Below are 12,683 nucleotides of genomic sequence, written 5' to 3' on the forward strand. Positions count from 1 at the left end.
AATTTGAAAGATATTCAAATATTTTCCCAATATGTTCTTGTGATTTATTCTTTGATGATTAGATTATCAAAGAATAAATAGCCTACTCAGTACTGTAATTCAAAATTTATCTCTTCCTCTTAATGAATTATTGCTCTTTGTCTTATCTGAAAATTATTCTTATTACAATTTACTGTTTGATGTTAAAATAACTTCTGTTGATTTTGTCACTCAATTTTCTCTCATATTCCATTAATTTTTATCTGAATTTAGTCTCAGTGCTTTAGTAAATTAATTCATAGGTGGCAAATGATGTACTCTTTACATATGTCCATATCAGAGGTTACTTATTTCTCAGGGTTTCTTTAATCTAAAATTTCCAAAATATCTTTCCAAATTGCAGTTAAAATAAAGTATTTTGCTTTATCATCTTCTTGAATAAACTATTCACATCTTATTTGTGTTTATGTTTCTCTTTCACATGTTTGAAAATATATTTTACAATCATTATACTGCATTGAAGCATGTGTCAAGATCTGAGCAGCTTTAGTTTGGGCAAACCATGTGGTCACCCTAGACTCTTGAAAGAAATATTGTTTACATTCACACCAACAGTGTAGGAGGGTGTAAACTTGTGCAGCCACTCTAGAAAACAGTGTGGAAGTTCCTCAAAAAACTATCAATAGAACTCCCTTATGACCCAGCAATAGTACTGCTAGGGATTTACCCAAGGGATACAGAAGTGCTGATGCATAGGGGAACATGTACCCCAATGTTCATAGCAGCACCGTCAGCAAGAGCCAAAACCTGGAAAGAGCCTAAATGTCCATCAACTGATGAATGGATCAAGAAGATGTGGTATATATATACAATGGAGTATTACATGGCAATGAGAAAGAATGAAATATGGCCATTTGTAGCAAAGTGGATAGACCTCGAGGATGTCATGCTAAGTGAAATAAGTCAGGCAGAGAAGGGCAGATACCATATGTTTGCACTCATAGGTCTAACAGGAGAACAGGAGAAACCTAATGGAGGACCAGGGGGAGGGGAAGAGGGAAAGAGAGTTGGGTAGAAAGAGGGACGCAAAATCTGAGAGACTATTGAATACTGAAAACGAACTGAGAGTTGAAGGGAAAGGGGCAGCGGGGGAAAGAGATGGTGGTGATGGAAAAGGACACTTGTGGGCAAGAGCACTGAGTGTTGTATGGAAACCAATTTGACAATAAACTATTAAAAAAAAGAAATATTGTTGGCATTTTTAAAAATTGAAGTATAATTTCCATTCAATAAAATGCATAGATCATAGTGTTTAACTCCATGAACTGTGAATAACCCCATGGAGACACCCCCCAAAATAACAAAGAGAACATCTACCCTGGGAAGTTTCCTTTGCCCCTCTCCTATCCCCTTGCTGCTCAGAACAACCTTTCTCTGATTTCTTTTACCATAATACATTTTGCCTATTCTTGGACTTCATATAAATGAGTCACACAGTATATGATCTCTGTCTGTCTTATTTTGCTCAACATGATGATTTTGAGGATCAACTAGGTTGTTGATCTTGGTAGTGTGTTCTGGCAGTTTCTTCTGCTTTCTTACTGAGCATTATTCCATTATATAAATATACCACAATTTATTTATCCTCCCATTGATGGACATTTGGGTTCTTTCCACTTTGGGGCTACTATGAATATGGTGGCCTTAAACATTCTTGTAGAAGTCTTTTTGTGGACATTGTATGTTTTCTTTTCTCTTGGGTAAATACCTGAAAATGGAGTTGCTGGGTCACAGAGTAAAAGCATATTTAACTATTAGAGACATGGCATATGTATTTAGAACATTCCACCTGTAAGAAAATACCAAAACAAAACATGTAACTGTTGCACAATACAAAAATGCCAATGAATTTGGGTTTTGTAAAGGCAGCTCTTCCTCCACCTGTACTGTCCGCCTTCATTCACCCATCCAGCCATGCAGAATGACCTGCTGTTCTGTGAGTATGTGACTTAGTCTCTTCCCTGTAAGTCTCCCTACAAAGTACTTCCTCTAACTGGGTGCTTTTCTACGTTCCTTTATCTGCCGTGGCTATCCTTTAAGACTCAATGTAGTAATTTGCTTTTTGGGGGGAGGCGGGGGCAAGCCTTTAAAACAACTTCCTTCAATCCCTCATCACCATTATCAAGACTGAATGAAGGCTCTCTCCTGGGTGATACTGCAGAAACTCATGTTTTCCTCTAGAAGGAAGTTCCCCAAGGACCTGATCACTGTTAAAATCTAATACTTATCAAAGTTCTTGACCCAAAGCAGGTGTTCAACAAATATTAGTTGAATAAATGAATAAACACTTGGATAAGCATGATGTTGCCATTGGGAGCATTGTTATACCTGTGTGATAGTCAAGTGGAAATAAGCAGTTGGAACATAGGCCTTGAGTGTGAGTATTGGGCTTATGGTATGGGCAGATGCACAGACATAGGAACAGTCCTTGCTCCTGGTCATATTGTGTATAGGTATGAGTTTCAAGTTTGGGATTGGATGAAATAACTTGGAAAAATTGCCATTTTTAAGAAATAATTGAAAGTGATGGAAGGGAACCACACTGCAATAGATTATGGAATAAGTGGAAAGAGAAGGAAGAAAAACAAACTGTATAGACAACTAATTCAAGAAGTATGGTACCTTGATATCAAGTAGGGCAATAAAGATAATATCCTAGGGCTGCCTGGGCAGCTTCATCGGTTAAGTCTCCAACTCTTAATTTGGCCTCATGTTACGATCTCATAGTCATGAGGTGGAACCCTGTGTGAGACTCCACGCTGGGCATGGAGCCTGTTTAAGATCCTCTCTCTCCCTCTCCTTTTGCCCCTCCACCCCTCGCAGGTACACACTACACTGTTTTCACTTTAATTTTTATTAATTCAAGAAAAGAAGTTAATTGAGTCTATTCTCAAAGTGAGGGAGTAGAGTCATTGTGGAGATGATACTATTGTGAAATATGATAGCCAGATGAGACAGTCTTTGTTTATACAGAGTTTTTGCTGAGGTCTCACCCAGTAAATCATCATTTTTTTTTTACCATCCTTAGTGACCATATTTTCATTTCAAAGCATTGATTAGGATTGGAAATCAGAAGTATTTAGGTGGCTCAAAGAAGAAGCACCTATCCATAATGAGCAGAATGCAGTGTAGGTTGTCTGAGAGGTTTGGATACCCACCAGGAACCACATGTGCTCACTCCACTTCTTATATTAGAGATCTAATATTGCTAAGAGAGACCATCTTGTCATGAAGTCGAGATAGTGACTTTTTAGAGCTGGAAATAAGAGACCATGTTGTTCAGTATCTCCCAGACTTTATTTTGTGGTCAGGATACAGCTTAGACGTCATCACTTCTGGGAATCCTTCCTCAGGATGTGAATAAGAACATCTTTTCAAAAAGTCACAGGCAAATTTTATGTTCTCTTCTTAGAGTTTCATAATACTTGTTATTAAAATACACATGTCAAAGCCTCTGAGAGGTTCCTCAGTAAATAAACCTATTTAATCTTGGTTCAAAATAGTTTCCAACCTTGATTGAGCAGGAAACCCTGAGCCTCTTGTTTTATGAATATCTATCTCCATCTCACAGAACCTACTTTGACAGTTACTATTCTACTGTAATCCTTTCGTCCAAAGGTCTCATTCAATGTTCCTGTCTCCTTGTTTCAGCTATCCAAACTCGGTAGCTTAAAATAGCTTTACCATCCTTGTTGATTGGGATCATCCGGGCAGTTGTTCTGTTCCACCTAATGATAGTGGAGTATGCAATATCTGTAGCTTGACTTGTCCAGAATGTCCCAGAGGGCCCACTCTGATGCCCTCATGGTTGAAAGGCCAAGATTAGCTCTGGATGATGGTATGGCTGGACTTCTCTCTGCCCATGAGGTCTCTGGGACTCTAGCTCTTCACACGAATTTCCCACATGATCTCCCTTTATGATCTCTCCAGAGAGTAAGCAGATGACTTATGGACTGGTTCAGGGCTCCCAAGAGTACAAAATAAGAGGCTTCTAACACCTTTTTAAGGTGCAGGGGCAGAACTGGTACAGCATCCTTTTCATCCGTTCTATTGGTTGACTCAGTCACAGGGCCAGCCCAGAGCCAAGGAGAGGAAAACAAACCCCATCTCTCCATGGTGAGACAAAACAATTTGCAGTCATATTTAATCCATCACACTTCTCGTAGGCTTTTGGCATCTTGTGAGAGAAAAAGGACCTACTTACTGACACTGGGAAAGTCCCCCGATAGCTTTAAGTACTCAGGCTTCTTGGCACCGCAGAGATAGCTGAGATCCTTTGATGCCTTCTTGAGATCCAGGATCAATGGCTTAGGCAAATGGCCAATAGGACCCAGATCCAATACAGCAAGTAGAGGGAAGCTTGAAAGACAGACACCATTTCTAACAGTCTAGACTAGAGTTTAGCAAACTACTACATCCTGTGTACTAAATCCATCCACTATCTGTTTTTGTAAATAGAGGTTTATTGGAACAATGTCACACCCATTTGTTTATGTATTGTCTATGGCTGCTTGTCTATGGCCATATTATCAGTGGCTGCTTTTGTGCTACAAGGTCAGAATCGAGTAGTTGTGACAGAGAACATGTGGCTGCTAAGCTTAAAAGATTTACTCTGACCCTTTACATAAAATGTTCACCAACCCCTGGTGTAGACTTCTATGAGCATTACAAGACGGCAGTCCCCTTATTCTGACATGACTCTATCCACAGATGTTAGTCAGTTCAGACTGCTGTAACAAAAATACCATGGACTGGGTGCTTATACTACAGAAATGTATTCTCACAGTTTGGGAGGGTGGGAACCTAAGAAAAACATGCTGCCTCATTTGGTTCCTGGCTCACCCTTTTCCTCGTTTGCAGAAGGATGCTTTTTTACTCTCTCTTCACATGATGGAGAGAGAGATCACCTCTCTTGTGTCTCTTCTTTTAAAAGTACTAAGCCTTTTCATGAGGGCTCTCCTAAGGTCCCTCCCTAAGGCCCCACCTCCTAATTTCCCATGTATTGGAAATTAGGAAATTGGGGCTTCAACATAAGAATTTTGGGAGACACAAACATTTGGTTCATAGCACCACACATTAGAAAATGTAGAATAATGGCAAGTGGTGAAGTACCTTCCATAGAGACAAAGAATTGTGGAGCGTCTGGGTGGCTCAGTAGGTTGAGTGTCTGACTTCAGCTCAGGTCATGGTCTCCAGGTTCATGGATCCGAGCTCCGCATCCGGCTCTGTGCTGACCACTAGCTCAGAGCCTGGAGCCTGCTTCAGATTCTATGCCTCCATCTCTCTCTGTCCCTCCTCTGTTCATGCTCAGTCTTTCTCTGTCTCTCAAAAAAAGTAAATAAATCTGGGGCACCCTGGAGGCTCAGTTGGTTAAGCATCCAACTTCGGCTCAGGTCATCATCTCAAAGTCGGTGGGTTTGAGCCCCATGTCGGGCTCTGTACTGACAGCTCAGAGCCTAGAGCCAGCTCAGATTCTGTGTCTCCCTCTCTCTCTCTGCCCCTCTCTCTCTGCCCCTCCCCCTCTCGTTCTCTGCTCTGTCTCTCAAAATAAAATAAAGACATTAAAAAAAACATTTAAAAATAAATAAATAAATGTAAACAATAAAATAAAATAATTGTTTTATACTGCTGTATGCATCAAATCATTCATTATTTGTCATTGCTGATTGTATTCCATTTTTTATCCATTCACCTGTAAATGGACATTTTAAGTTGTTTGCAGCTTTTGACCATCACAAATAAAACTTTTTTAAACATTCATGCACAGGTCGCTGAACGGATATAAGCTTTTATTTTTCTTGGGTAAATATATAAAAGTGAAACTGCTGATGCAAGTGGGCAATGTATGTTTAACTTCTTAAGGAACTCCTAAGATGTCTTCCAAACATTTTACATTTCCACTGAGAGCTTACAGGAATTCTTGTTCCACTACATCCTTGCCAACACTTCTTATAGTTAGTCCTTATTTTTCAACAGTTGTAATAGTTAGTGGTATACTACTGTGGTTTTAATTTACATTTCTCAAATGATTCATGATGTTGAGCGTCTTCTCATATGTTTATTAGCTGTCCATAGAATCTTCTTTGGTAAACTGCTTGTTTTGAGAGTTCTCTGTGTACTCTTGACAGAAGTTCTTTATCAGGTATCTAATTTGCAAATATTTACTCACAGCCTATGGCCTGTCTTTCATTTTCTGTGAATGAAATCTAATATATCCACATTTTTTCTTTTTATAGATCATGCTTCTGGTGTCATATCTAAGAACTCTTTGCCTAATCTAAGGTCACAAAGGATTTCTGCTTATGTGTTCTTCTAGAAATGTAACTGTTTTAGGTTTTACATTTAGATCTATAATCTATTTTGAGTTAATTTTTTAAGAAAATGCAACATGCGGATCCAGTTGTTCCAGCAATATTTATGAAAAAGATGATTCTTTCTCCACTAGAGTGCATTTGCCCCTTTGTCAAAGATGACTTGTCTGTATCTGTGCCGGTCTATTTCTGGACTCTCTGTTCTAATCCATTGATTGTGGCCATCTCTCCTCACACTACCGCCATGCTCCAATATAGCTATGAAACTGAGAGTTAAAATTAAAACCTGAATATAAGTTACCTGAATATATTTGGTGAGATGGAAGAGTAGAATATATTTTACATAACAGTCTGTGAGTTCAATTACTAATTTTTAGATATTTAGATATGTAGTGACTAGGCCTTTTCTTTGTGCCTCACAAATGTGATAGGCCAGGAGACACATAGAATGAAGAGACCAAATAGGCAGATAACTTACTTTCAATATTCTAGTATCTGTCAGTTTAACAAAAATACCATCTTTGGAAGGTTCAGATACTTAAGAATTATTCACAATAATAATTAGTTGGATTATAAAAGTTGGGGGAAATGGCAAGAGATAATCTGGAAAGGAAAACAAAAGCCAGATCAAAGAGTATTGTAAGCCATACTAAGGAGTTTGGAGTATCTTAACTCCATATAGAAATACTGAAGGATTTTCAATATGAAGCTAATACAGTCAGACTGGCCTTTTTGAAAGATTTAGTAGGTACAAAGTAAATTTAGGATAAGGGACAGACTGGAATAAGAGCAAGTTATTTTGGTAATTACTTATCTCAGTAATCCAGGTGAAAGATAAAGATGGTTTGGATTAGAAGATGATGAGAATGGAGGGAATTATGTATCAGTAAGGTCCACAGGACCTAGGAAAAGAGACATAGGAGTTAAGGGTTCAATTCCTCAATCTTCTTGTCTGGACAATTGGGTAGATTGCAATGTCATTCAATGACATAGGGAATCAAGGTGAAGGTGTGTATGCTATAAATAAATAAATAAATAAATAAATAAATAAATAAAGGAGCAAAACTTGTTAATTATTTTTTTCAACTATTTTCATCCTGAAGGTGAAAAAGATGAGAAGTTCCTGTAAGGTCTAAGGAGACCTGAATAAATCCATATACTTCTGTGTAGATTCATCTAGAAATGAAGCAATGCTATTATTAGGGATATTTTATTTTGTTCTAGACTTGCTTATTGTCATCAACCAGTCATAATCAAGAATTGCAAAATAAGAGACTTATTACAGTAAAAGTTTACTCACTTCTGTCACATTTCAACGTGGGTTTGGTGATTACCTTCTGCACGATTCCTGCTGGCTTAGGGATTCAAGCTGCTAATATTAATGCCATCCAATATTATCTAATCTAACACCATCCTTAAAGAAATGACTTCTGAAAACATCACATTAGGTAATAGGACTAAAAGATTACCCAAAACATTTTAAGACTGAGTCCTAGAAGCAGCTATGTCATCACTGCCCACATTCAATTGAGCAGACAAAGTCAGATGGTCTTAATCCAATGCAAAGGAGCGGGTAAATCCAGACCCCACATGTGCATCAGAACAGGAACTAGGATCAATGGCCACCTAACTTGTCTCTACAACACTTGAAAATCAAAGAACTATTTTTCAGATAAGTATTCACATAACAAATAGTACAAATAGTCAAAATTTGTGCTCCCATCCAAACTTACTGTTCCAAGAATTTATCATTTGTTTTATACTGGCAAAATGAGATCATACTATTCTCTTCTACTCACTTAACATGCTTTCTATTTGGATGTGAAAGGTTTAATTGCTTAATTCTTGCTTAATTCTTTTAGAGGAATTCAACCTCTTTTGCTAAAGATAATACTTAGTCATGATTCTTTTTTTTTTTTTTTTTTTGGTAATCAGTTCTATGGGAATTTGCTACCATAACTTCAGTGAAGAATTTGATAAACTAAAATGGAGACCTCCAAAAGATGTATAACACAGATGCTTCAAGTTGCAAAATCTCTAATGTCATTACTGAAAAAATAAAGTCTTTTTCAAGATAGTCTAATTAGAGGCACCTGGGTGGCTCAGTGGGTTAAGCATCCAATTCTTGGTTTCGACTCAGGTCTCAGGTCTCATGGTTTTGTGAGTTCGAGCCCCACATCAGACTCTGTGCTAACAGTTTAGAGTCTGCTTGGGATTCTCTTTCTCTCCATCTCTCTGCCTCTCCCCAACTTGTGTTGTCTCTGTCTCTCCCAAAAATGAAAAAAAAATTAAGATATTCTAATTAAATAACACTGAGCATCATAAAGAAATCCTTTATTTTATGTACTATCTTACATATACATACTACCTTATTTGATTATCACAACCACTCTAATATATTTTCTATTTATCATAATAGTACCAAGATTTTCTATGAGGAACTCACCTACTCTCAGACTCCTACCATTTGAGTAGAGCCAACTCTATCTTTAATTTATGGGGTGGGCATTTGGACTAACCAGGCCAATCAAACTTCAAGGAGTGATTCAGAGATAAACACAACATCCAAGTCATACTAATTGGAAGTCACTGCCAGTCAATGATTGAACTACTATTGTAACAGTTGAAAAACAGATCTCTTTTTGAGGTTAGCTGGATAGAAGCTGGAATGGTTGGAGGCCATCTTACTCAGGACAGCCTGCCTGAAAGTTGGGTCTAATAGAAGAAAGCAAAGCAGAGGCACAGAGATTAGTTTTCTTAGTCTGTACCAGCTGCTATAACAAAATTCCATGAACTGGGTGGCTTGTAAACTACAGAAATTTACTTCTCTCAGTTCTAGAAGCAGAAAAGTCCAAGATCAAAGTACTGGCAAATGATCAAGGTGCTGGCAGATTCGGTGTCTGGTGAGGACCCATTTCCCAATTCATAGGTGCCATTTTCACTCTGTGTCTTTCCATGGTACAGGGACAAGTGGGGGCCTTTTCTGTAAAAGCACTAATTCCATTTATGAGGTTCCTACCATCATGACCCAATTACCTCCCAAAGGCCTGCTCTCCAAATACCATCATATTGGAAGATTAGGTTTTTTTTTTAATAGTTTATTGTCAAATTCATTTCCATATAATGCTCAGTGCTCTTCTCCACAATTGCCCTCCTCCATTACCACCACCTCCCTTCCCCTCCCCCCCTTCAACCCTCGGTTTGTTTTCGATATTCAATAGTCTCTCAGGTTTTGTGTCCCTCTTTCTACCCAACTCTCTTTCCCTCTTCCCCTCCCCATGGTCCTCCATTAGGTTTCTCCTGTTCTCCTATTAGACCTATGAGTGCAAACATATGGTATCTGTCCTTCTCCACCTGACTTATTTCACTTAGCATAATACCCTCGAAATCCATCGAGGTCCAACTTTGCTACAAATGGCCACATTTCATTCTTTCTCATTGCCATGTAATACTCCAGTGTATGTAAATACACCACATCTTCTTGATCCATTCATCAGGTGATGAACATCTAGGCTCTTTCCATGATTTGGTTATTGTTGACAGTGCTGCTATGAACATCAGGTTTCAACGTTGGAATTTGGGAGAATACAAACATTCAGTCCATAGCTGTGACCGCATCCTAACAACATTGTTTGAACCAGGACCCAGCGACACTGATGCAAGGTCTACTCCTGAACTTTTTATGTAAAAGAGTCAATACATCCTTTTTCTTTCCTTTTACCACTTTGAATTGAGTATCTCTTATTTGCAGCCAAAGCTCTATGCTTTTGGTCAGGCTGTTCATAGTTTCCCTGTTTTATAGGAAAACAAATGTTAAACTGAAGTTAAACTAAGGTTTAGAGTGCTTAAGCAACTCACAATAACTTTGTCCAAACCTAGTAGGGCAGAAAAACTGACTTAAACGGCAGTAAATTACTTATACTTTAAGATTCTTTTTACATTTTAAAGCACTCTTTCTTTTCTATTAAGACTGAAGAAAAGTCTTGTCAGAATAGAATACCGCACCTTATCTAGAAAGTTCAGGCTTTCCGATATTTATTGGCAGTTGTTATATAGATTGTATTGTAATAAATATGAATGCTGAGACATTCTTCAGAAACAAATAGTAAATTTAAGCCCTTAGGAGCCATATGATGGATGCCTCTGCTTCTGTTCTGTTCTACACTGAAAATGAAATTTGTTCTACAGTTGAGCTCCAGGTCTAATCTAAAAGCAACAGAGAAGGTTTGAAATACTCACATGTGCCTCCTTTGAAATCTGGTGGTTTCAAGGGGGGAAAAAGCAAGTACGTATTGAATACTTCAAAATAACTAACTAACAGCATTCTTAATGGGAAAAAAATCCCATTTTTTTCCTGGAACTGAGAATGGAAAACTCAACTGCATACCATTCCAATTCAAGGATCTGTAATCTTAGACCATTGAAGAGTTCCTCTTTCCAAGGAATGTTTCTCTGTGCGGTTTCTAAGCCTCCTGACTTTTTGCAAAAATTTAGCAAGCTTAAGAGAAATAACAATGTAGGAATATCATAAGTCTTCTTAGTTTTCCTGTCTGACACATAGTTCTTCTATTTTTATCTGTCATATTTAGTTACACTCCTTTCTTCATTTGATTTAATTTCATTGTCAGAACAAAGCAAAGACCTATAAGGCAGTGATAAGGATTTCCTCTTTCACAACAAACTGAGAACAAAATCTGCTTGAACTCATAAATACTACAAAAACCTGTGGACAGCCAAGTTGTTAGGAATCCCATATTCTTTTAAATATTAATAGTTCTAGTGTCAGTCAAATTCTATGGCATTCTATATGGTATATACCTTAATAAGATTATCTACTCTTTGTCTGCCTGTGCCTGATGCCCTCTGACCAATTTATGTCAATAGATATCTCAAATAGTGTAGAGAAGGGAGTTTTTCTCCCCTTCATGCAGTGTTGAGAGAACAATCTTGAAGCACAGCAGAACAAAGTCCCAATACTGGTGCCCAGATTTTTGGCTCAGAGGTGATTACTGTACTTGCATTGAGGCAGCCTAATCAATGAACCTCTCTGAAACTGTAAAATAGAATACAAATGCCTTCCTCAGGGGATATATGAAGATTGAAAAGTTAAGTGTTCTCTTAACTTTTAGCTGTTTTACTGAACTTAGCTGTTCAGTAAAAAAATAAGTACTGTAAATCTCTATATGAATATAAAATATGAAAGATAATTGAGAACCAGTTTTTTAACTCTTCCCTGATATACAAATTATAACAAAACATATTCAAAATATATTCAAAAACTGAAACAAATGCAATCATCACACATGCAAAAATAACCTGTGACAAATTAAAGTCAAGTTACCAACAAGTAAAACTGTAGAATTCGACCGTATCCGCTGTTGCTATAATTATATACACATACAGGTACACAACACACAGTTTCAATATAAGTTTAACCAAATGGAGAAACCAGATCTGAGGAAAAATTCCTCTCCCTTAGGTGAAGACGTTTGAAGTTATTTCCATGGCAGTCGTCTGATGATTCATCTCTCAACTACCATGGTATCTTAATTAATTTGAGACATTTTAATTAGATTCTTCCTCGTTTTCGCTTCAGCCCAGCATCTCTGGGTGGGATCAACTTCCCCTCCCTCACCCTCAGCACCTCCCTCTTCAGCCCTGGGACCTGCCAGTTAAATTGTGACCAGGAAAAGCATTTGATTGGCTAACCACAGGAGAGTCAAGGGGCAATAGGATGTAAATAAAATTAGTCTTTGTTGCCCACCATCTTACCTCTGTTTCTTGGTTCTCATTTTCCTCTTTTTCCTTACCCAGAGCCGCACCCACCCTGCTCCCAGGAATCTGCTCAGCTTGGCTTTCCTCCCTGAAGGCTCTTCAATTCCAAAATGGTCACTATGTTTTTTCTTCAGCTTCCTTGTCTATCAAACTCACATTGTCTCAAACCTGCTGATCTCAAAGGGGTATAAACAAAAAACCAACTAAACAAGACTGATGTGTAAAGAACTGCTTTTTCTTTTCTGGGATGTTGCATCTTAAGCATGTTAACTCAACTCATATTCATCTACAACTAGTGGAATCCTAAGGAATTGAAAAGCATTTGAAGTTACAGGGTGGGGATGTCTATGGGAAACAGATTTCTCTTCATTCTGTTCACTTTCAACTTATATGGAACTCTCCTTCCATTTTGATTGGGGTCAATCTCTAGAGACTCTGCATTTATTTACCAAGATAAGTTACTTCTTAGGGATTAGCAGTCACTTCTGGCTGCCATCATGAGTTTGTTATCAAGAATGCAGCTTTGTTCATGGAGCATGAAAGCAGCTTGCAGAATCC

The sequence above is a fragment of the Suricata suricatta genome, chromosome 7, assembly GCF_006229205.1.
Source record: "Suricata suricatta isolate VVHF042 chromosome 7, meerkat_22Aug2017_6uvM2_HiC, whole genome shotgun sequence".
Taxonomy (NCBI): domain Eukaryota; kingdom Metazoa; phylum Chordata; class Mammalia; order Carnivora; family Herpestidae; genus Suricata; species Suricata suricatta.